A 22,322-nucleotide genomic window follows, 5' to 3' on the forward strand; every position below is an offset into this window, starting at 1 on the left:
GAAGACCTTCCTGACCACTTTATTCTAAAAGCACGGCCTCCCCAGCCCCTTATTTTATTTTTAAGAACAGTAATACTACCTGACATCGTGTTACACGGCTACTTACTTGTTACCTCTCAGGCCGCAGAATATATGCACTACAGAGTAGGCGCTTAAATATTTATTGGTTCAATGAATGAAAGAACACCGCACCGCACTTCATACCTATGTAACCTGTTTATGTCCTTTTCAGGAAATTCCATATGGTACAGAAAATGAATATATCATTTACATTCTAGTATATTTTTAGCAACTGGGCACCAAGTTTTAGCTCCAGAATGTAACATATTATAACACCTGCTCGGAGAAAGTGAGATCTCACTTCACACCCGGATCACCTCTACTGGTATCCTCTGCGGCAACACAAGCCTTTCCTAATGCAGGCTGTGAGCATGGTGCCACTCTTTTCTACAGAACCACTGTGTACACACATAATGTTGTTTCTGCTGGGAAAATGCACTTCTTCTAGGAAACTGAAATTCCAAGCCAGCCGCTGTCAAAGGAAAGGATCCTTCAGGAGAAGGGGGTTATACCTCTGGGTGGTAGTGACTTCTCAGATCATTTTTTTAAGGTTTAAAAAAAAATTTTATATGAAAGAGAGCACACGGGCACGTGCATGCAGGAGCAGGGGAGGCACAGAGAGGAGGGAGAGGGACAAGTAGACTCCCTGCTGCACGGGGAGCCCAACAAGATGCTCGACCCCAGGACCCAGAGATCATGACCTGAGCTGAAGTCAGACGCTTAACCAACTGAGCCACCCAGGTGCCCCATAGATCTCGATGGCATAAATAAAAGCTCCTCGGTAAGTCACCATCTACCAGGGGTTCAGAAGTGGAAACTGCAGAGCTGTTGCCATCAACAGAACTCCAAGGTGTCCACCTGTGGCTCCTGGGCCTGCCTTTGGACCAGAACCGCGCCACTCCCAGCTTGCATCACATGCCAGGCCCACTGGAAAGTGGAGCAGAGGATTTGAAAGCAGGACACAAATCCAACACATGCAGTTCTTACAGAATATATACTCTCAAATGGGAGAATTCTGAAATCCTGTTGTGCATAAGTAAGTATGCAATGCCTCCTTTTTAACTTACATGACAAGCAATTTATCTAACAAATTAATTTTTGGCTCTTAAAACCCACTAGGTCAAAGTCTGTATCAGTCTTCTTAAGGGGAAAAGGATATGAGCAACGAGGGAAATAAATGCAGAGTTGGTCCTGCTTTGTCACACACGCATAGTCAATAACTCATTTACAAAGACCTTCTCCAAAAAGCCTCTGACAGCAAACGCTGGGCCCAGCTCTCGAGGGGAGCAGGGAGTTGCACCTTCTGGAAGCACTACTCTCAGACTGTACAACTCTCTCAAAATAGGCCTGGCTGGGGCGCCTGGGTGGGTCAGTGGGTTAAAGCCTCTGCCTTCAGCTCAGGTCATGATCCCAGGGTCCTGGGATCAAGCCCTGCATTAGGCTCTCTGCTCAGCAGGGAGCCTGCTTCCTCCTGTCTCTCTGCCTGCCTCTCTGACTACTTGTGATCTCTGTCTGTCAAATAAATAAAATCTTAAAAAAAAAGGCCTAGCTGCGTATTCCAGCCCTGCTAAATCTTACCATCCAACAACCCACAATGCACACTCCCCAGCGAGCGCCTCGACCCTCCAGAGAAACATGGCATCAGCACCAGCAGCATCCTCCTTCCTAACATTCTCTTCCAGACCTTCCATCTTACTATTTTACATCAAGGGTTCTTAACATCCTATGGGCCAAATCTGGTCTGAGCGTACGTGTGTCGTTTCCTAGGGAGACAGTGTGTAGCTCTCAGAGGCGCAAAGGGGTGCACGTTCCAAAAGTTAAAACGCTGCTCTTTCGAGGGAGTAGCAGAACTTCATCTGTTATTTTGGGAAACCAAAGTTTCTTTTTTTTTAAGATTTTTAAAATTTATTCATTTGATAAGAGAGAGAGCGTGAGCAGGGAGGAGGCAGAGGGAGAGAGCAAGAAGCAGACTCCCCGCTGAGCCAGAAGCCCGATGTGGGGCTCGATCCGAGAACCTAGAGATCACGACCTGAGCCAAAGGCAGATGCTTAAGCACCTGAGCCACCCAGGCGGCGGAAACCAAAGTTTCTCAGAGCCAGCTCTGGTTTGAACTGTTTCAGATCAAATAGTTTTTCCCAGGAACAATACTAGGAAGCCAGAGTACTGGCTCCCATACTTGGTTGCTGGGTGTGGATCTTGTGCATTTCTGGGGTGCCTGACAAGAGCCCGCTGGACCTCCCAGCAGGGTAAATCAAGATGGCATGCAGTGTGAGGTCTGCACTGAGGATGTTGATTCTGGAATTTGTTTGCGATTCTTCGCTGTTCGCATTTTCCACCCCAGGGCTCTGACACCTCATGAGAACGACTGTTTTTTCCTCAGAAACAATATTACTTTATCCAGCTTCGTAAGAAAGATCAAAATTAATGTTGAGTCCGCGATGCTCTAGCACATCGCTCAAAATGCAGGGCACATCGCCACAGAGACTTTCCTCCTGGGCAAGTTTCTTCTTTGACTGAGTGCTTCTACGTCAGATGCAGTCCTTGAAGCACTATCCCCCTGCGCTCTGGCTCCCTCACCAGACCGCGTCCCAGGTCTTTTCTTCAACATCCGATAAGATGAACACGTGCACACTCCTCCTCCCACGTTTTAAAAACTGATTTTCTATTTTGGTCTTAACAAACCACTGTTCTTGATGAGGTTTTTCTAACTTGGAAATTATATATCACACCAACTTAAATATCCTTCAGATTTCACGAATTCTCCCCTTCCACCAACCCCGGCTGCTAGACCTACTGTGATCACATATCCTTTGTTTCTACAAGCGACGTAAGAAACTGGACCTTGTTACTCTGAAAATCTCACTTCCATCTCGAGTCTATCCAGTTGCCAATATTCTTTCACACATATGGCAATTCTTGGACTCTCTTCAAAAATGTGGCCAAAGGTGTAATAAGAGAAAGGCTAAAAAAAACCCTGTTCTCTGCTTGTCTCCTGGACCATAATCTTCCTCTATTATTTCTTCAAAACCAAAAGGTACCACTGTATTTGGAAAATAATTAGTTTGGGAAAAGGTACCTTCGCGCTATTATTTCCAGAACAACTAGATGTACAGAAGGAGAAATTACAATCTGCTGAGAAAATTGCAAAATTATTTCTGACACTATTTGCTATAATTTGACAATTCTGTCATAAGAGTCTGAGAACGGCACCATTGTGAGATGTCTGAAAACCATTGTCCTAACTGAAATTGTTCAAATAGAATAGTTAGTTGATTTTCAAGTCACATAAAAGCACATATAGGGGCGTCTGGGTGGCTCAGTGGGTTGAGCCTCTGCCTTCGGCTTGGGTCATGATCTCAGGGTCCTGGGATCGAGCCCCTGCATCAGGCTCTCTGCTCAGCGGGGAGCCTGCTTCCCCCTCTCTCTCTGCCTGCCTCTCTGCCTACTTGTGATCTCTCTCTCTGTCAAATAAATAAATAAAAATCTTAAAAAAAAAAAAAGGCACATATAGGCCAGAGACCTTCCCTATTAAATCAAGGCATGATATACCTAAAAAGTATATCACCAAAGCAATATAAATTTTAGCCTCAAAATATCCTAACCATTTATCTCAGTCTATGTAAGTACGGATCTTGAGATCTTTAAATGTTGACATTCACACCAAATGAAGTATTGAACAATGCTCCTTTACTTTTTTTAAAGATTTTAAAAATTTATTTAAAAATTTAAAATCTCCGCTGAGCAGAGAGCCTGATTCAGGGCTTGATCCCAGGACCCTGGGATCATGACCTGAGCTGAAGGCAGAGGCTTAACCCACTGAGCCACCCAGGCGCCCCAACAGTGCTCCTTTAAAAGAAAAAAATCAGCGTCAGGAAAAGCAGACATGTTCTACTCATCTAGCTGGTTTTCACTCACACATGTTTGTTCTCCATACATTTTTACTGTTTTCTTTTTTTTTTTAAGATTTTATTTATTTATTTGACAGACAGAGATTACAAGTAGGCAGAGAAGCAGGCAGAGAGAGAGAGAGGAGGAAGCAGGCTCCCCGCTGAGCAGAGAACCTGATGTGGGGCTCAATCCCAGGACCCTGGGAACACGACCTGAGCCTAAGGCAGAGCCTTTAACCCACTGAGCCACCCAGGCACCCCATACTGTTTTCTTTTAAATACATCGGACCTTTCACTTCTCTGTGTCCACAGAAGAGAAAAGCAGAATGGATAATCCCAAGCAACTGATTTGGGAATAAATGGCATTTTTGGTAGCTTCCCATTACAATGGGTCTGCGTGGGAGGAACATGAACCGAGCTGAGCGGAAGGGAGCCCATGGGCACAATGGGATGCAAAAGGAAGCCAGCTAAAAGCATAAAGACCAGCAAGAAATAACCTACTCAGATAACTGAGGGCCACTGCCGTAACTTCCTCTGTATTTAACATCCACAGTGCGGAGTGTTCATTAATTTTAGATGAATTTCACGGTAGGTTTTGTGTAATTACCAACAGCTTGCATTACTAGCTCATGAGATGGCTCTATCTATGAAGAGATCTGGTTTCCTAAGCAGAGCCTCCTGGACCGCACGCCTACCTCCGTGTGAAGGTGAGCGCTGCCAAGGAGCTAATGAATCCTCAAAAGCAGGAAAAGAAGGAGACCTTCTGCCCAAACCCTTTCAGGGCCAGAGCCCTAGCTCCTCAGAGCACTGGGAGAAATTCGGAGGGGGAAAGAAGCTTAAACTACCAAAAGTAGAAAATGATCATCTTTCACTGTAATTTACATTTCTGCTGTTGCAATGACGCACACTTGTCACCAATGCTCTCTTACATATTGGCCTGCCCCTGGAAGAGCAGTCTTTCTGGAAGCAATAACTTCTGTTGTTTCTGCCTCTGGCAGCACTGGAGTAAGGATTACAGAACAGAATCATACTTTCGTGAACCGAGCTCACCATCATAGGATACATATAAGGTCCACAAGGAAAGGCAGGAGCCCGCGACAGCAAATGCATGTGTGCGCTCCTGGCCGGGTGGAGGCCACCAGAGCAGATGGCTGGACTTTTGGGATGGAAGCGGGTAGTAAGCTGAGACCCCCAAGACATCCCAGGGAGGGGAAGGATCCACCGTCCAGAACCACAGGGCTGGGAGGCCTCCTGGTTCTCTGTCTAGCTCAGGGCCCCCTTTCTGGCTGCAGACAAGAATTACCAGACCGAACAGAAAAGCCAATGGCAGGGAACAGATTAACTTAGAATACATTAAGGAATAAAAGGGGGGGAGGAAGAGAAGGTGGTATAAGAGAGAAACCCAAGGGGACGCCTGGGTGGCTCAGTGGGTTAAGCCACTGCCTTTGGCTCAGGTCATGATCCCAGCATCCTGGGATCGAGTCCCACATCGGGCTCCTTGCTCATCGGGGAGCCTGCTTCTCTCTCTGCCTCTGCCTGCCACTCTGCCTGCTTGTGCTCTCTCTCTCTCTCTCTCTCTGACAAATACATAAATAAATAAAATCTTCAAAAAAAAAAAAAAGAGAGAGAGAGAGAGAAACCCAAGAAAAATGAGAAGAGAGGCATAAGAGAAGTTAGGAGGCAGTTAGGGCTTTGACCAAAACAAAGTGACTAAAGAAACCAAGGACAAAATATCCTGGTGCATGGCACCGGGCTTGTAGGACAAGTTCCTCCAGTGCTCTCCGAGCAAAGGATACCTTACAGATTTGAAGAGGGGAGAAGGGCCAGTAGGGAGGAAAGAGGCTCTCGGGGACCCAGAGATAGCTAGGTATGACTAGTGAGAAGCCAGGCTAGCGTGCATGGGCTCCCACCAGTCAGGAACCTGCAGTCTGTGATCTAGGTTCTTTCCCTACTGTTAATCGGTCCTTTCTTTCTCAAAAGCTGGCTTTAGAGCTTTCTAGGTGAGAGGTACAGAGATTTCAGCTCCTTCGAGGGCTGTGTGAAAGCCTGATGAACGTAAGACCCTACCACCACCAAACACAAATCCACAAATACCCGCAAGATTCCACGTTCAGGGGCGCCTGGGTGGCTCGGTGGTTTAGGCCGCTGCCTTCGGCTCAGGTCGTGATCTCAGGGTCCTGGGATCGAGTCCCGCGTCGGGCTCTCTGCTAGCCAGGGAACCTGCTTCCCTCTCCCTCTCTCTGCCTGCCTCTCTGCCTACTTGTGATCTCTCTCTGTCAAATAAATAAATAAATCTTAAAAAAAAAAAAATCCACGTTCAATTTGCAAGCAGGTACAGACTTCTCCCTTCCCCTCCCCAAGGTTAAAAACCCCGATTTAATGGGCTCCCTGCTCAGCGGGAAGCCTGCTTCTCCCTCTCCGCCGCTGTGGATTGTATTCCCTCTCTCGATGTCTCTCTATCTCTCTGTCACATAAATAAAATCTTAAAAAAACAACAACCCTGATTTCAAGAACTCGTTACGTTATTCTGAGGAAGATGTATAGAGGTTTGATGTACACCCTTTGGGTAGTGGGGTGTGCGGTCTTTTAGAAGTCTGGGCAGGACAAGAGAGAGGGCAAGGTGAAGTCCTGCCCCAAGAAAACAACAAAAGCTTCGTGGGGTTTTTTTTTTGTTTTTTTTTTACTCCTGTGGCCAAGACCTTCATGGGAAAATAGGTGGTTCCTTTCTAGACACTCTACAAACAACCAAAAGTTGAAAAGCAAATATTCTAAAACATACTTAAGTGCTTGCCTAAGTTAAAAAAGAAAAAAAAAAACTGGCACACTGACTTTTAAGCTATTAATCAGGAAGAAAAAAAAAATCGAATTAGCCATTTTTTAATTAAGAATCTATCATGTTTCATGCTATGCAAATACTTGCTTTAAGATTCTTCGAAACCTTCCTTAAAAAGAATGACAAAGTGGGTGAACACATTTAAGAGACTCACAGAAGACTGCCTTTCACTGCCTGGGAGAGTGTGGACCTGCCCTGTGACAGTCCCCAAGTGCAGCCAGTTTTGGGAGCGGCGTCATCTGCTAAATGCTCAAGTGTCAACGGATGCCCAGCCCAGGTTAACTCAATGTGGGGACAACCCATTTGATGAGTCCTTTCTCCAGCCCCAAATCACCATGAAATCTTCAAGCTGGCTCGATGAAAGCTTCCAAAGCTAGTTTCGGGGCTCCCTGCTCATCTCGCAGGGTCACTCCCTCCCTAAGCAATAGCATCACACCAGTGAGAGATCCGGATTTGTACTCTACGACAATGGGCAGAAATACAAACTGACAGGGCTGACCAGGGAACCACCCTGCTTTACAGTGGCAAAAACCTCATTTTCCCTTTACGTACCCATTGGGGTACCTGTATGAACTCCAAAAATAGAAAAACATGGCAAAAAAGAAAAAAATCACACTTTTTCCCTTAGCTTGCTATGAAGCACTGAACACTTAACAACCAATAGTGCCCACCTGCTCTGTGCCGTGTTGGGCGAGGTACCACCGGCCCCCGCTTCGGTGTCGTGCCAGAGTCCAGAAGGAGCGACAGGATGTTTCTGGGCGGGGAAACTGGAACTACTGGGTCAAGTCTGCCAAATCACACAAAATGCTCAAATACTTGGGCCATAGTACAGCTAGGACTTCGAGATTGCTAATCCTGCAATTCCTGGAAGCTGTCTAAGCTGTGGGTCATATATTTTAAACATGTTTAAAATCCTATTTTTTGAGATAAACACTCTGGCATTATAAATTCATACAGTTGGAAGGAGCTCTTGATCACCTGCCCCAGAAAATTCTGGGCCCTGCCCTTGCTACATCTGCTGCCAAAGCAACTCTGTCACCTAATTCAGAAACTCAAGATATGTTTTTCCCTTCCACAAGACTTTTGTCCCACAAATCAGACCTCATGAGATAAAATTCGCTTCAGGCTGTTAAGCCTCTGCCAACAGCCCTCTTGATCGCAGTCAGACTTTAAAACAAAAGCTAGGCTGACCAAAGAAGTTCAGCCTCTGGCTCAGAGTATGATCAATAGTCATTTCTGTTGGGAGTTTTAGCCTTAAAAAAAATTAATGTTCCTGCTTTACTATTAACCTTCCCCATCAGGATCGAATACCACTCATCACATCCCCACAGACATTAGTCTACCCTGGGATATTAAAACAAAAGCGACTCCCTTCCCATGGGTTTTCTACTACTCTGACTTATTTTCCACTTCAATCTTGCCTCTGAACTTCGCCAGGGCAAGCAGCTCAAACTTCTCTGAGGACAACTCCCTTCAGACTTCTAGGACGGGTACTGCGGTTTCTACTCCGAATTCTTCCGGGGTGGGGAAGTTGAGGCAGATGGCAGACCAAGGAGGAGCCACATCAAATTAGTCATTGCCATGGCCTGATACTCTAGAGGTCATTTCCAAAGGGCATCTATATTTGAGAACACCATGATGGCTCCTGTACAGCTAATGGGAGGAGCGGTTCCATCGTTTTTATCAAAGGAAATAGGAAGAGGCAGGAGATGCTCCAAGAGCAGGGGCTGTGGAGCCAGCCTGCCTAAACCCCAGCTCTGGGCTTATCTCCCGGCTCCCTTGCCCTCTGGATGGCTTTACCCTATCCACGCCGTCAACTGGCTTTTCCTTATTTGTCATCATTAGGTCCAAACAGCACCCACCCAACACAAAACACACACACACACACACACATCCCTCTCCCTGCTCTCAGAGGTAAGATATCAGCAAGGTGGTATTAAAATTTACCCTGTGGTCCACTTCCATTAACACTCACCTACAAACATCTTCACCGTCCACTACATCTGCCAGGGGCCTCTTTTAAGATCTGCCTGTGGAACAAAATCATTGCCAGCTCTGGCAGGCCGTCCTACAATTACATGCCTGGTCCTGCCATCACGACTGGAAGGCTTGCCGCCAGCCTTCTGCGGTCAAGGCACACAGAGGAGTCTCTCCTAGGGTTTTCTTTGGGGCCACGTGTGCCCATATTCCTTTGCTCTGTTTCAGTCTATGCCAATCCAATTCCAATAAGCAGATCACTTATTTACCTGGCTGTGATGTTAAGGTTTCCAGTGCCTGGAGACATTGGCTGCTCCCCCTCAGGCATGAGTTGACAGATACCTGACCCCTTCCCTCCACACTGCTCTCAAGCAGCTCCGGTGCTAATTTCCACGGGAGAGTTTCTGGGCACCACTTTGGTGCCCACATTGCCGCTGAGTCACATAGGTCTCTTATGTTATCTGGTTCTGCAAATTTCCTGTAGACTTTTTTTAAACATGTATACACTTTTCTATCCCCTTAATATTCAGACTTGCAAGTCTCCCAGAAAACACATCACTCTTGTCCTCAATAAATACCTCCACTCTGGTTATCAGAGGACCTGGTCTGGGGACCCAATCCATTCTTCCAAAACAAAACAAAGGAAAGGAAAGTTACCTAGGAAACCAGGTAATAACGTCCCACAGCAGTTTTCTCTCTCAGAATCACAATCGCAAAAGCTGTAGAGGAAATTTAACTGCCATCTCTGCCTCAAGTCCTTTTCCTGTTTAGAACTTCAAAGTTCCGGTGAAGATCCAGGTGTTTCCTATGACTCCCTCCCAAGTGACAGGTGATCTGAGGAGGCAGACTCCTCCCCTCATCTAGAAGTTGGCCTCAGGGGGAGGGCAAGTCTGCCCATGGGCAGGGCCAGGTCTAACTAAACACAGTTGCCTCTTTCCTCTCCAGTGGCGAGTCTCCCAACATCAGGAAGATCCTTCCACCCCTACTGCTGTCTAGCGCCCTCTTTAGGGCCCACCTAGCATTATTTTTGAGTAGTGTGGGGGCTATTCACAAACACCTGCTGATGGGAGTTGGGGAGGGAGCAGGGAGTGTGAGAGGGAGGAGATACAAATAGGAACAGGGCACAATCCCCACCTTTTAGATAGAGAGGAAGACTACTATGTCCCTGACTGGGGGCCGCATATGGAAGACTCTAACCTTGAGGCCTCAGTTTGGAGCCGCATGCTACCGATGACATACTCAGCGAAAATGATGCCTCCTGAGGCTGGGACAGGAACCCTGGTAACTTGGCCCACATGAAGGCTTCAGGAGGTAAGGCAACCCCAGCCCAGAGGATGGAGAGGTGCGGAGGAGATGGGCTGAGGGCCTGGGCTGTCTTGCTCATCTATTTCTCCCCAGCATATAGTAGATGCTCGATGAATGTGTTTCAAAAATGGATGACAGTTTTCAAGAATAGATTTAAGAGCAAATAAGGAGAACAGCTTTAAATTTATCTAGAAATTCTGAAAAATAGGTGCCAAGGGAAGTGTAATACCAGTGAGTTGCAGAGTATGCACAGCCAATGTTTTCTGCCAGAAGTAATTTACATTTCTTTTCACTGCAAATGCAAGCTGGCCCTCACCTAGTCCTTTACCAAGTGCTGTGATTTTTATCTTTAAACCTCTCCTCTCTCTTTCTCTCCAATTTCGCTGCCACCACTCTGGTCCAAACGACCACCTTTTTGCTTGGAAGACAGCAGCAGCCCCCTCATGGCTCTCCCCACGGTGACTTCCATTTATTCGCCTCACTGCAGTGGAAGTGGTTTTAAATTTCCTAATATGGGAGCCTGCTGGCTGGCTCGATCAGCAGCGCAGCGACTCCTGATCTCAGGGTGGGTCTTGCATTCAAGCCCTACACTGGGCGCAGAGCTTACTTAAAAACAAAATTTAAAAATTTAAAAAAATCCTGGGGCGCCTGGGTGGCTCAGTGGGTTAAGCCGCTGCCTTGGGCTCAGGTCATGATCCCAGGGTCCTGGGATCGAGCCCCACATCAGGCTCCCTGATCAGTGGAGAGCCTGCTTCTCCCTCTCCCTCTGCCTGCTGCTCTGCCTACTTGTGCTGTCAAATAAATAAATAAAATCTTTTAAAAAATTTAAACAAAAATCCTGACATGAGCATACCATATCCTTGCTCAAAACCCTATGAGAGCTTCTCGTGGCTCATGGACTAGGATCCATGTTCTGAAAAGTGCTATATGGTCCAGCCCCTCCTGCCTTCTGCCTCAGCTGGGCCCATGCCGCTCTCCTCCAGGCACCTTCCTGCTCCCGAGAGGAAGGGAGCGAGGCCTTTCAGGAACTGAACCACCTGCTCCCTCATCAGGAAACAGCTCTACCCCCTCACCTCATTCCCATTTGTGCTTTCCTTTGTAGCACTTCTCACTATTCTTGAGGACATATTTTTGCAGCAGGCCTCTGCTTTTCTCCTTCCTCCAGGAGGGCAAGGGCCCTGTCAGTTTTGCTCACCGCTGTATACACAGTACCTAGCACACCATCTGACCCATTGCACAACCTCCTTTAATGTTTGTTGGGTGATGAATGAATGAATGCAAGCGTGGTAGAAAACAAGGAGAAACTTGAGATATGCTCTTCAAAACTTGGGGTCATAGAAGGAGTCAAACAGTTTTTAGAGTCGAATAATCCAGAATGGGAAATAAGGAGGGAAAGAGTCTTGGGAATCCATCCTTGGAGCTGTCCAGTGGATTCAGACCCATCTCACAGAAGAAGCATGTTCTGCGCTTTGTCCCAGACTTGAAATGCATTTTCCTGCCAACTTTTAAGGGTGGCCCTCTAGTCTGGGGGTGCTTCCTGTCCCAGCCTCAGGAGGCATCAGTCTCACTTGAGTATGTCATCGGAAGAATGGGGCTCCAACCTGAGGCCCTAAGGTTATAACCTTCCCTATGCAGCCAGGTCAGGGATGCCTAATTTTCATAAGCAAGACTATGCAGACTTGCAAGAAATGTTCATTTAGGATTCTGAATTTCAACTACTAACATCAGTCCTGTAATTAAGCAGCATGTGGTAATTTTTTTTTCTCTAGGACCGTATAATTTTATATTCCAAAGATACATTTATACTGTGACAGAAAATCCACCAAAAATGCTTCAAATGGAAACTATCTTGGAACAAGATTAGCAAAATGTCGATAATTATTGAAACAATGATAGATACATGGGCCTCATTATTCTCTACTTTTGTGAATTTAAAAAGTTTCCAGAATTTAAAAAAAAAAAAAAACTAGTGCAATTATATACAAATTTGATCAGTTCTAACAAAATACTCTGTAGGGTACTAACAAACTCTGATATGGCTGGGTTTCTATTTTACTGAACATCCCAAAGCAGGCCAAAGAACCAAAGCCAGTGACTCGTTTCATGAAGTTTTCCTCCTGTATGATCCCGAGGTGTGGCCGTTTCCCCGAGAAAGCACCACACCAAATCTCATCGAGCATGGAGTTCAGGTGGGTACCACTTAGCAACTCTGAGCTGTCACCTTTGATCGCCTGGTAATGAGGCCACTGGCCTCTGCCTCCTTTTATGGGGGGGAAAAAGGGCAAAAAATCTACCCTCCATATCAAACCCCAAAGCAGACAGCTGCAGGAAGGAGCTGAGGAACGAAGCTTCCGGTTGAACAACAGCTCCCACAGCAGACGGGGCCGAGGCTCCATGCCAAATGCTCCCCAGGCACAGGTGCTCCATGGTTAGCACTCCACAGAGCATCCAACACCAAGCCACCTCAGAACGCGCCCAGCAGACATGCATATTAGCCATCTCGTCTCAACTTCAGCCCCGTGGTGATTTTACACATGGAATGATGGCAAATGCTGACCACGAACAGAAGCTCATCCACTCCAGGTCAAGATGCCCACTGCGTGAGAATCAGCAAACCCTTAGCCCCAGTCCTTCCTGTACGTGCCTCGCACCGTTCTCCAGAATCCCCAGACATCAGCTCATTCAATCCTAAGGGCCACTTAGGATGGGAAATTGAGGCACCAGGAGCCCAAGAAATCCCCAAGTCCCCTGAAAAAGCATCTGGCTTCTGAGCCAGGGGTCTTCACCTCTATCCTGCAGGGCTCTCCTGATGACTCGCCTTCCCACAACCTCCTCCACACCTCTTCCCTTCACTCCTCCCCGTGCCACACTTTCTACATACACCCTGTTCCCTCTAGAAATGCTTTGCTGGACACTCCCAGTTGCTAGCTCCCTCCCTTTCTTCCTTCTCAGTCTTCCCCTTCCTAGGAAGGAGCCTTCACACTTATCACAATGTAACATACACATACAATGTATACATCTCTTGACTTGTTTACTGTCTGGACTAGATAATGTGCTATGTGCCCGCAGAGACCACATCTGTTTTGCTCCCCAATGGATTTCCAAGGACAGGCACAATGGTTGGTTCCAATAGACGCTCAAATATTTATTGAACGAGTAATAATCATTGTTTAGTCAGTCCTTTCAGTGAAAAGATTTTTAAATTCTCTATTTCAAGCCCCAAATGATAAATATGACCATTTTTAGGAACACTGTTTAAAAGGCAGCATTAGATGCAAAAAGAAATTTAAAACTGAATACGAAAACAGGCCGGCTTACTCCAGCTGTAAGAAACAACAGAGAAATGAAACTCAGATGCCTATTGTGATTCTGAAAGGTTATTGCAGGAGGGATCCGAGGAGTGGGTTTAAATCTCAAATTCCAAAGAAGCTTAAGACTGGAGTGGGCTCTGCTTGCCTGTGCTCAATTTTTTTTTTTTTTTAAGATTTTATCTATTTATCTGACAGGCAGAGATCACAAGTAGACTGAGAGGCCAGCAGAGGGGGGCGGGGGTGGAAGCAGGCTCCCAGCTGAGCAGAGAGCCAAAGGCAGGGCTCAGTCTCAGAACTCTGAGATCAGGACCTGAGGGCAGAGGCCCAATCCACTAAGCCCCCCAGGCGCCCCCATTCTCAACTATTAGGATAAGCCCAGGAGGCACTGAATTTGTTAGGTCCAATAACCTGCCTGGGAAAAAGCCCTTAGAACCAACACTCCAGGCAAACCCAAAAGCGAAAGGTTACCTGATTGTTTCAAAGCCCACCTACCGTTTCCCATCCCATCAGCTCCACAGAGAAGGACTGGATTTTGCTCTCAATGGTCCCACTTATGCTCACGGTGACCCAGCTTGCGGCTTCTGTTCACCAAAGGAAAATCTTGCCTTTCAAGGACTTAGGTCGCCCGCAACTGGCACAGGGGCTATTCTTTAAAGGTTGAGCAAAATTCTCCCAATTCACAGCGATGCCCTGAACAAGAACTCAGTTTTTTGTTTTTTTTTTTTTAAGATTTTATTTATTTATTTGACAGAGAGACATCACAAGTAGGCAGAGAGGCGGGCAAAGAGAGGAGGGGGAAGCAGGCTCCCCGCTGAGCAGAAAGCCCGATGATGCACATGGCTTGAGAGGATTCCAAGACCAGGCAGGGTCCACCTGAAAGCAACCAAAGAGCTCGCATTGGAGAGCAACAGGAGCCCTCATCTTTGCTGTGTGACCTTGGACGAGGTTCGTACTTCTCTGAACCTCAGTGCTCTCATCTTACAATAAGATTGACCGTGGTCTCTCCTACTCACAGGGCCATGTGAAACTGAAAAGGAGACAGTGCTTGGCGCACAGTAATTCTCCATAAATGATAGTTACTCATATTGTTATCACCTGACTACTGGTTTCTGCTTTACAAAGCATGATCACAAACATCCAAGTGAGACTTCACAAGTCCGGAATGAAGGAACTCCTTTCAACCATTTCATTTCTCAGATTCCGGGGCACCTGGGTGGCTCAGTCGTTAGGCATCTGCCTTTGGCTCCGGTCGCGATCCCAGGATCCTCGGATCAAGCCCCGCCTCGGGCTCCCTGCTCCGCGGGGAGTCTGCTTCTCCCACTCTCACTCCCCCTTGCTTGTGTTCCTTCTCTCACCGTGTCCCTCTCCGTCAAATAAATAAATAAAATCTTTTAAAAGAATAAATAAATAAGTAACTTCTCAGATCCTTAGTTCATAAACTCACATAATCTCTGATACTGTGTTGAAGGGAGTCAGCGGAGGAGACTGAGAAATCAAGTCTTCATTTTGGAAAAGAGAGCCTCGAGGCCCAGAGAGACCGCTGGGCCCAGGGCCCAAGAACACACACAATAACAAGATAAACCCGGGGACTGGGAGCAGGCCTTCCGATGCCCACTCTGGAGCTCTCTCTGCTAATCCAGTGCTAGTCAAGGGCTTCTGCCCATTCGTGACCTCCTACGCCCCTACTGTGTAATGGCATCTCATGACACTTCACCCAAAGCAATTAAACATCACAAGGAGTTTTGAAAGGGGAAACACAGAATCTTGTATATAACCTTGAGGAGCTTTAAAATTCACATGTAACACTATGCAGGTTTCCAATCTTCTCATAATGATATTTATTTTTAACTTGGGATTTAAAGTTGACAAAGACCTTAATGAAAAGGCAGGACAAAAGGAGCTGTCTGCCCATGGCTCGTTAGCTCCTGGAGTTAATGCTCCTCATGGGGACAAGAGTCAGCCAAAGGACAGAGTTCCAGGCAAACAGGAAAACGTTCCTCCGGCCCACAGATCACGGATTATTGCCTAGGCTCCAAGCGGCAAATCTTTGGAGGTGTTCTCCGGCTTCAGCCCAGAGCCACCCACCAGTTAACCCTAACCCTGTCATTCAGTACCATCAACTGACATTGGGTGCCCACTACGTGCCAGGCACGGGAGTGACTTCATGTAATCCCTACAACTACCTATAAAGACCGCACTACTGGGGTGCCTGGGTAGCTCAGTCAGTTCAGCATCTGCCTTTGTCATGATCTCAGGGTCCTGGGATCCAGCCCCGTGTCAGACCCCTGCCCAGCAGGGAGTTTGTTTCTCCCTCTCCCGCCGCTCCCCCTGCTCATGCATGTACCTGCTCTCTCTCTCAAATAAAAAAATATTTTTAAAAAATGAATGCACTACTATAGTTCATCTGCTCTAGAACCCCACTACTGTGATGTACCATTATATTACGTCCCAAAAAAGGACATCACTGCCAACTACAACTGTGAGACCCCATAGATTATAAGACATTTTTCTTCAGAAACGTTAAAATGAGACAAACTGTACTTGTCTTACCATTGTTGGAATGTGAATACCGTCCCATTTTACAGATAAAGAAACTGACGTACACAGAGAGAAAAAATAATTTGCCCAAAGTCACAGAGCTGCTAAATGGAAGCATTGGGATATACCCTGGTAGGTTGGGTCACCTTTTCACAGCAGTAAACTCAAACTTCCTGGCAGCCACATGAATGACCCAAAAAGGCACCACGCAGAGACACAGGACATAGGGTGCTAACTCCTGATCCACCATAAGCACAGTAACTGTGGCAATTCTCTGAACATCTCTGAACCTGACCTTTCATATGTCCAGAGAAGGCACTGTGCTACAACTGCTGTGCCTCTTCTGGGAGAAGCAACACGGTACAATGGAAGAAGCATGTTTTGGAATCAGAAAGTCCTTGACTGACATCCTTGCTCCACTATCTAACCAGCTTATCATTCTAGACAAGTTACTGAGACTGCTCAGAGCCTCAGTTTGTTTGTCCATAAAATGAAGCTCCCACCATCTATCTCCCTTAGAGGGTTGCTCGAGGACTGGAGAAGATACCTATATCCACATCAACATCTACCTGATAGAGATATCTCCTGGAGAGAGAGAGAGACAGTAGGACAGAGCAGAGTTGAAATTCAACAAACGCTCTCTTTTCTATACTAGCTGCCTTCTGCTTTGGGACAGAATCCAAGAACAAACATTCCCTGTGACCTCAACAATGCCCAAGGGGGACCCTCAGGGGAGAGTAAGGATCAGAGAGATCCTTATGCTGTAGTAGATGCTGAGGGATAGTCGGGCAAAGAAAATGAAGTGGAAGCATCTAGAGGCCAGGGACAGTACTTGTCTAATGAACTTCCAAGTTTTTGAATAAATAAATTGATAGGAGAAAGGGGAAAAAGAAAGAACAGGAACCAACACCATGAAAAGGTATCAGTGAATAGATATGAGAATGCAGATAATCTTATACCAAACCTGACACAGAAAACCACTCTTTGAAGTTTCAGTTTGACATCAGGAGTAAACTAAAGTGGGAAGAATTTCCCATTGTTCTGTTTTGTTCTTACATTAAGTAATATTCTGTGCATTTCTCCCCTTTCTTTCCTCAAGAACTTCAGAACAACCTCAGAAGAGAGCTTTTGACTTGGAGGGAAGGCAAATCATACGGCACATAGAACTAAGCCCCCCACCCCTTTTGGTTTTTTCCAGCATAACCCACAATGCCTTCCAGGTTCTGGCACACTACCGACTTAATAAAAATTAGTCGAATGATGGGGCGCCCGGGTGGCTCGGTGGGTTAAGCCTCTGCCTTCCGCTCAGGTCATGATCTCAGGGTCCTGGGATCAAGCCCCGAATTGGGCTCTCTGCTCGGCGGAGAGCCTGTTTCCCCCTCTCTCTCTGCCTGCTTCTCTGCCTACTTGTGATGTCTGTTTGTCAAATAAATAAAATCTTTAAAAAAAAAATTAGTTGAATGAATATTTTTCAGCTATTTCTTTTTGACGAAAATTCCAAAACACCCTGTACATTTATTCTACCCAAGAGCCTAATCTCTTCTGCTTTTCCAGAAGTATTCTAAAATCATCATCTCGGGGCACCTGGGTGGCTCAGTGGTTAAAGCCTCTGCTTTCGGCTCAGGTCATGATCCCAGGGTCCTGGGATCGAGCTCTCTGCTTGGCGGGGAGCCTGCTTCCCCCTCTCTCTCTTCCTGCCTCTCTGCCTACTTGTGATCACCGTCTGTCAAATAAATAAATAAAATCTTTTAAAAAAATAAATAAATAAATAAATAAAATTATCATCTCTAATGAACAAACAATACGTTTGGTACATGTGGTATCTCCAACCCTCTCACAGGAGGACATTCTACTCTCTTCAAACCTCCGGGCCCCAGAAACTCAGCCCAAGCAAACTCCTGCACTTGCCCTCCCCAACTCTGTCCCAGCCCCCTTGGGTTCCTTGTCAGTTGTCTCCATTACCACCATCCTTTGACTTGAATTGGGTTGTTAATCTCCTTCCTCTCAGGCACAGCACTTCTTCCTGCAGATAAATGAACAGGCCAAGCTGAGTTCACCCAGAGCCCTCCATACGCTGACTGGAGGCCTTCACTGACACTCTTGGAGAGCCGCATGTGAAAGAAACTGTCTGCCCAAAGATCCACTCTGTACCCATCACCTTAGGAGGCTTACTGGTTTTCTGAAAGTTTGGACCAACTACCCATTCCTGGAAGAATCTGAAATACCAAAATAGCTTAAGGGTTCAGAAGAGACAACAGGAATGACTGCTTGGAATGACTCTTCCAATACCTCGTACGAGATAAGCTTCACAGTGTCACCTAGTTCTAAACCCTCAAACCTAGACTCCTCAAATAACCCCTTACTCTGGAGTTAAGGATCATTTACCCCTCCGTTTTTCCTTATTGGTTTCCATATAACAGCCACTCTTTGGTTTCTTCCACCTTACATCTGGCTCCTGAAAGGACTCCTTTAAATCCTTTGATGAGGATCATCAAAACATGCAGAAGGCTGGTTCCTTTCAATTCTTGGGCAGAGCTGCCACGGTGGACTTCAAACAGGAATATGGTACCACCCCTGCCTTCAAGGAGCCCACGCTTTCCCTTCAACTCTAAAAAAGTATGTCCTCCCAGCACAGCGTCTGTAAAACGTAGTGACAAAGTACTTCATAGCTTTGGAGAAAAAGAGCGAGGGTGGGAACAGACTTTGCCCTTATATTTGATGCCCCGTAACCATAACAACCGATGGTTTAAGTAACCATCAACCCACTGAGGGGCTAAGTTTTCCAAAAAACCGTTTTCAAAAGGGGAAAATTCCCCTGCACCAACTCCCGCGTCGGCCATGCAATTTGGGCAGCGTGCACGGTGCAACTGGAGTCGCGGTGCATTCCTTCTCCCCGTCCCTCGGCTTCGCTGGTGTGCTCGCCAGCGGCCAGCAGCCACAGTCTCCACCGTCACACCCGCGCTCCCTGGCAGGGCACCTGGCGTTAGGCCTCAGCCCAATGTCACTTGTTAACCTTCCGATCCCCCGGCTCTCCGCACGCCGCCGCCGCCTCCTGTCTAAGGCACGCAAACCGCCCCACGGCCACCCGCGATCTCCAGGAGTTGGGGAAAAACAACCCGAGCGCAGTCAGCCCCTGACAGATCCGCGTAAAAGTAACCGCGGTTCTTGACTTGCAAAGCGTTTCGTGACGTGGGCGAGGGGGGCGGCAGGAACCCGGGGCCCCATTCATAAAATTACAAGCTGTTTTCCCTTAGTTGCGTGTGGACTGCCCTCCCTGGTCCGGGCCGAGCCGGGAGCCCGCGGACCGCAGGCTCGGGGCGCGGGAGGCGGTGGGGTTGGGGGAAAGGCTGGCCGGCGCCTCCGGTCTGGGTCAAGCCTAAACCGCCACACCCGACCCCAAAGGAAAGAGGGGTTCGCCCGGGGGCGTCGCGGGTGGGCGTCTCCGTCAACACTGGGCCGTGACAGCGGGGCGGAGCCCTGGGGGGGCCCGATCCCTGCGCTCCGCCTCACCAACGGCCGCCGGCCCCCCGCGCTGCCGGGACCGAGCGGGGTCGGACCGCCCCCAGCCCGGGCCTTCTCTGCGGGTGCCCCTTCCACCGCCCCCCTGCCCGGCCCCAGTCGCGCTCACCCCGGCTCCGCTGGCTCCTTCATTGTACTGCGCCGGCGCCCGTCCTCCGCGGCCGCCGCGGATCCGGCTTGGGCTCCAGCTCCGGCCGCTGTCCTGCCGCCCGCCCGCCCCCGGGCACCGGCCGCCCCGCCCCGCCGGCGGACCCGCCCCGCGCCCGCGGCCGCCGCCGCCAACCAAAGGACGGCAGGGGCGGAGCAGGCCGCGCGCCAGGCCCGGCCAATCCAGCCCCTACCCGCGCGCCGGGGAGCGGCCGCGGAAATGGGCGCGCGATTGGCCAGGTCTGTTAAAGGGACCGCTGCCCACGGGGCTAGAGAGGGGTGGCGGCAGCGTTACTGTTAACAGTCCGGGTGGGAGGGGTAAGAGATTCTCTTCTCTCCCGGCTGCAATGCTTTCTTCAGCTCTTTGCACTTATTAATTTCCTCTTCCTGCAGCCTAGCAAACAAGTGCAGACAGAACCTGGTCGGGTTGGAGGGAGAAACTGAGGCTACGAGAACCAGGGGTCCCGCGCGGGGCATATTCACTCAAATTTGGGTTTTAGAAGGCCGTCATCTATCCCGTCCAGTCCCAGAAATTCACTTAAAAAGGCACATTCTCAGTCTCACCGTGGAGGATTTTAACATGAAGAGTCTCTAATTGCCCACTTCTGGAATGGGTCTGGGGAAAGTATGCCTTTTTCAACATCCCTCCCCCGAGATGAATCTAATGTAGGTGGTACAAACAGATCCACGCACGGTCAGGTGCATCTTTCGAGTCCATCACAGTCATGAAATTCAAATTTAACTGTCAATAATAAAGTTAAACTCCTTTTTATCCTCAAAATCAGTAATATGGCTGGGAGACTCTCTAGTGGGCTGGAGGTCACCTACTAAGAAACTCAGAGCAGTTCCCTGAGAGCGTCATGCTAATAATTGAATTTGAAGGGAACTGGGCTGGGATGAAGCAACAAACCAGTCTTGTCCCCTGACTGGTGAGGCAGTGTTGAAATATCTTAATGGCAAACACACCCAGACCCAGTCATAAGCCCAGGAGCGTGCCTTGCCCCTCTGGAGCTTCGCTCCAATGCGCCTGAGCCCTGCCCACCCTCCCAGCCACATTCCTCTCCTCATCCTCAGTGTCCCAGATATACATCTGACCCAGAAGTTACTGCCTTCAGTTTCAAGGTCAGCCCTGTCCACCTAGACCCCTCCTATGAGGAGCAAATGGCCTCCACAGAACACCCCATATTTTGCTGTAGTATCTGCTGGGTGCCATGTTTGCAGGGACAGCTCCACACACACAGCAATCAGCCTTGTCAGGGTTCAGTCTCCGGGTTGCTGATATCACTGCCTGGTATTACCATGTCTCCTCTTGGCATTTCCCAAAGGGAAAACGAGCTCTTGTCTCAACAGGAGAGGGCTCCATTCATGGATCTGTGGAAATGTCCAACAAGGGCGATTATCAGTGGAGATACAGCCCCAGACTCTTCTTGGCCACATCTTAAAATCTCCACCTCGGTGTGGGGGTTTGGGGGGGAGCAGACCCTGAAGCTGCATGGCTGCAAGGGTCCTTGGAAACTGGCAAGGTGCATCAGAGGGTACCCACCCTCCTTTGTGCCTGTTCCAAGCCCTATATAAATATTAGATTAATTAATGCCTCATCAATCTGACCTCAAAGTGGAGGCCAATAAGATCCAGCATGAACACTTAGAAGAATCCCTTCTTTTTGAAAAGTGAGGAATTTGGATGCTTTAAAAAATAAATGAATATATAATAACAGTAGTCTAACACTTCCTACCTATTAAGAGGCTACTATGGGGCACCTGGGTGGCTCAGTGGGTTAAGCCTCTGCCTTCAGCTCAGGTCATGATCTCAGGGTCCTGGGATTGAGCCCCACATCAGGCTCTCTGCTCAGCGGGAAGCCTGATTCCACCCCCCCCACCCCACCGCCTGTCTGCCTACTTGTGATCCCTCTCTCTCGCTGTCAAATAAATAAAATCTTTAAAAAAAAAAAAAAAAGAGGCTACTATGTGCCTTACTCTGTCAAGGCCTTTGCACATATTAATTCACTGAAACCTTACAATAATCCTGTGTGGTGGATAGGATTGCTATTTTCTCCATTTTACGGATGCAGAAACTGAAGCCCAGAAAGGACTGCTGATGCGTCCGAGATCACAAGACTAGCCAAAGAAAGAGCCAGCATTCATGACCCTAATGGCCGGGATCCTCCTAACTGCTCTGCTCCACTGCCTGCCAAAATGCCCTTTGTTGCTGCCAGAAACAGGATGGATAACTTCAGAAGGCAAAAATAAGCGAATATCACTAAACTTCACCAAAAGACCCTATGATATAGACAGCACCTTGGAGCTGAAGTTCCATTGCTCTAACTTACATCTGTTTGACCTTGAGCAAGTCACATAATTAAATCTCTTTGGCCCTTGCATTGCTCATCTATAAAATGGGATCATAACAAATTCTGCCTCCTTGGGTTGGTATGAAAATCCAGTCAAATAAAGAATATGTATATGAATCTACATGGACTTTGAACTTACAAATGAAAAGAGTTATTTTAGAGCTTGGCATCTGTGACTTCCTATGGTGACCTGTGACAAAGGGCAGGGATTGTGATGCAAAATTCAGATATCAGGCAACATTCCTTACTCTATCCCCCTAATAGCTGCTCTATATGTACATCATGTACAAAGTAAAATAAATTTTTGTACCTACAGGAGAGGTAAAAGTCATAGAAATTCAAGCCCAAGTTATTAGTATTATTCTGGCATCTGCCCGCCTCTTTGTCCTCAGCCA

The 22,322-nt window shown here is 47.7% G+C and overlaps 1 protein-coding gene across 3 annotated transcripts in view; it reads right to left on the bottom strand.

Moving 5' to 3' along the window:
- The window catches only part of TEX2 (testis expressed 2), a 103,413-nt gene extending 83,746 nt beyond the window's left edge, over positions 1-19,667 (bottom strand). For 2 of the 3 annotated variants that reach the window (XM_045984377.1, XM_045984375.1), the window contains exon 1: positions 19,540-19,648. The gene's annotated coding sequence lies outside the window, so the exon portion shown is untranslated. Of the gene's footprint in view, positions 1-19,539 lie in introns of all 3 variants that reach the window. The other variant, XM_045984376.1, reaches the window with a different exon arrangement.
- Between the last annotated feature and the right edge of the window lie 2,655 nt (positions 19,668-22,322).

The sequence above is a fragment of the Meles meles genome, chromosome 18 (assembly GCF_922984935.1).
Source record: "Meles meles chromosome 18, mMelMel3.1 paternal haplotype, whole genome shotgun sequence".
Classification (NCBI taxonomy): Eukaryota; Metazoa; Chordata; class Mammalia; order Carnivora; family Mustelidae; genus Meles; species Meles meles.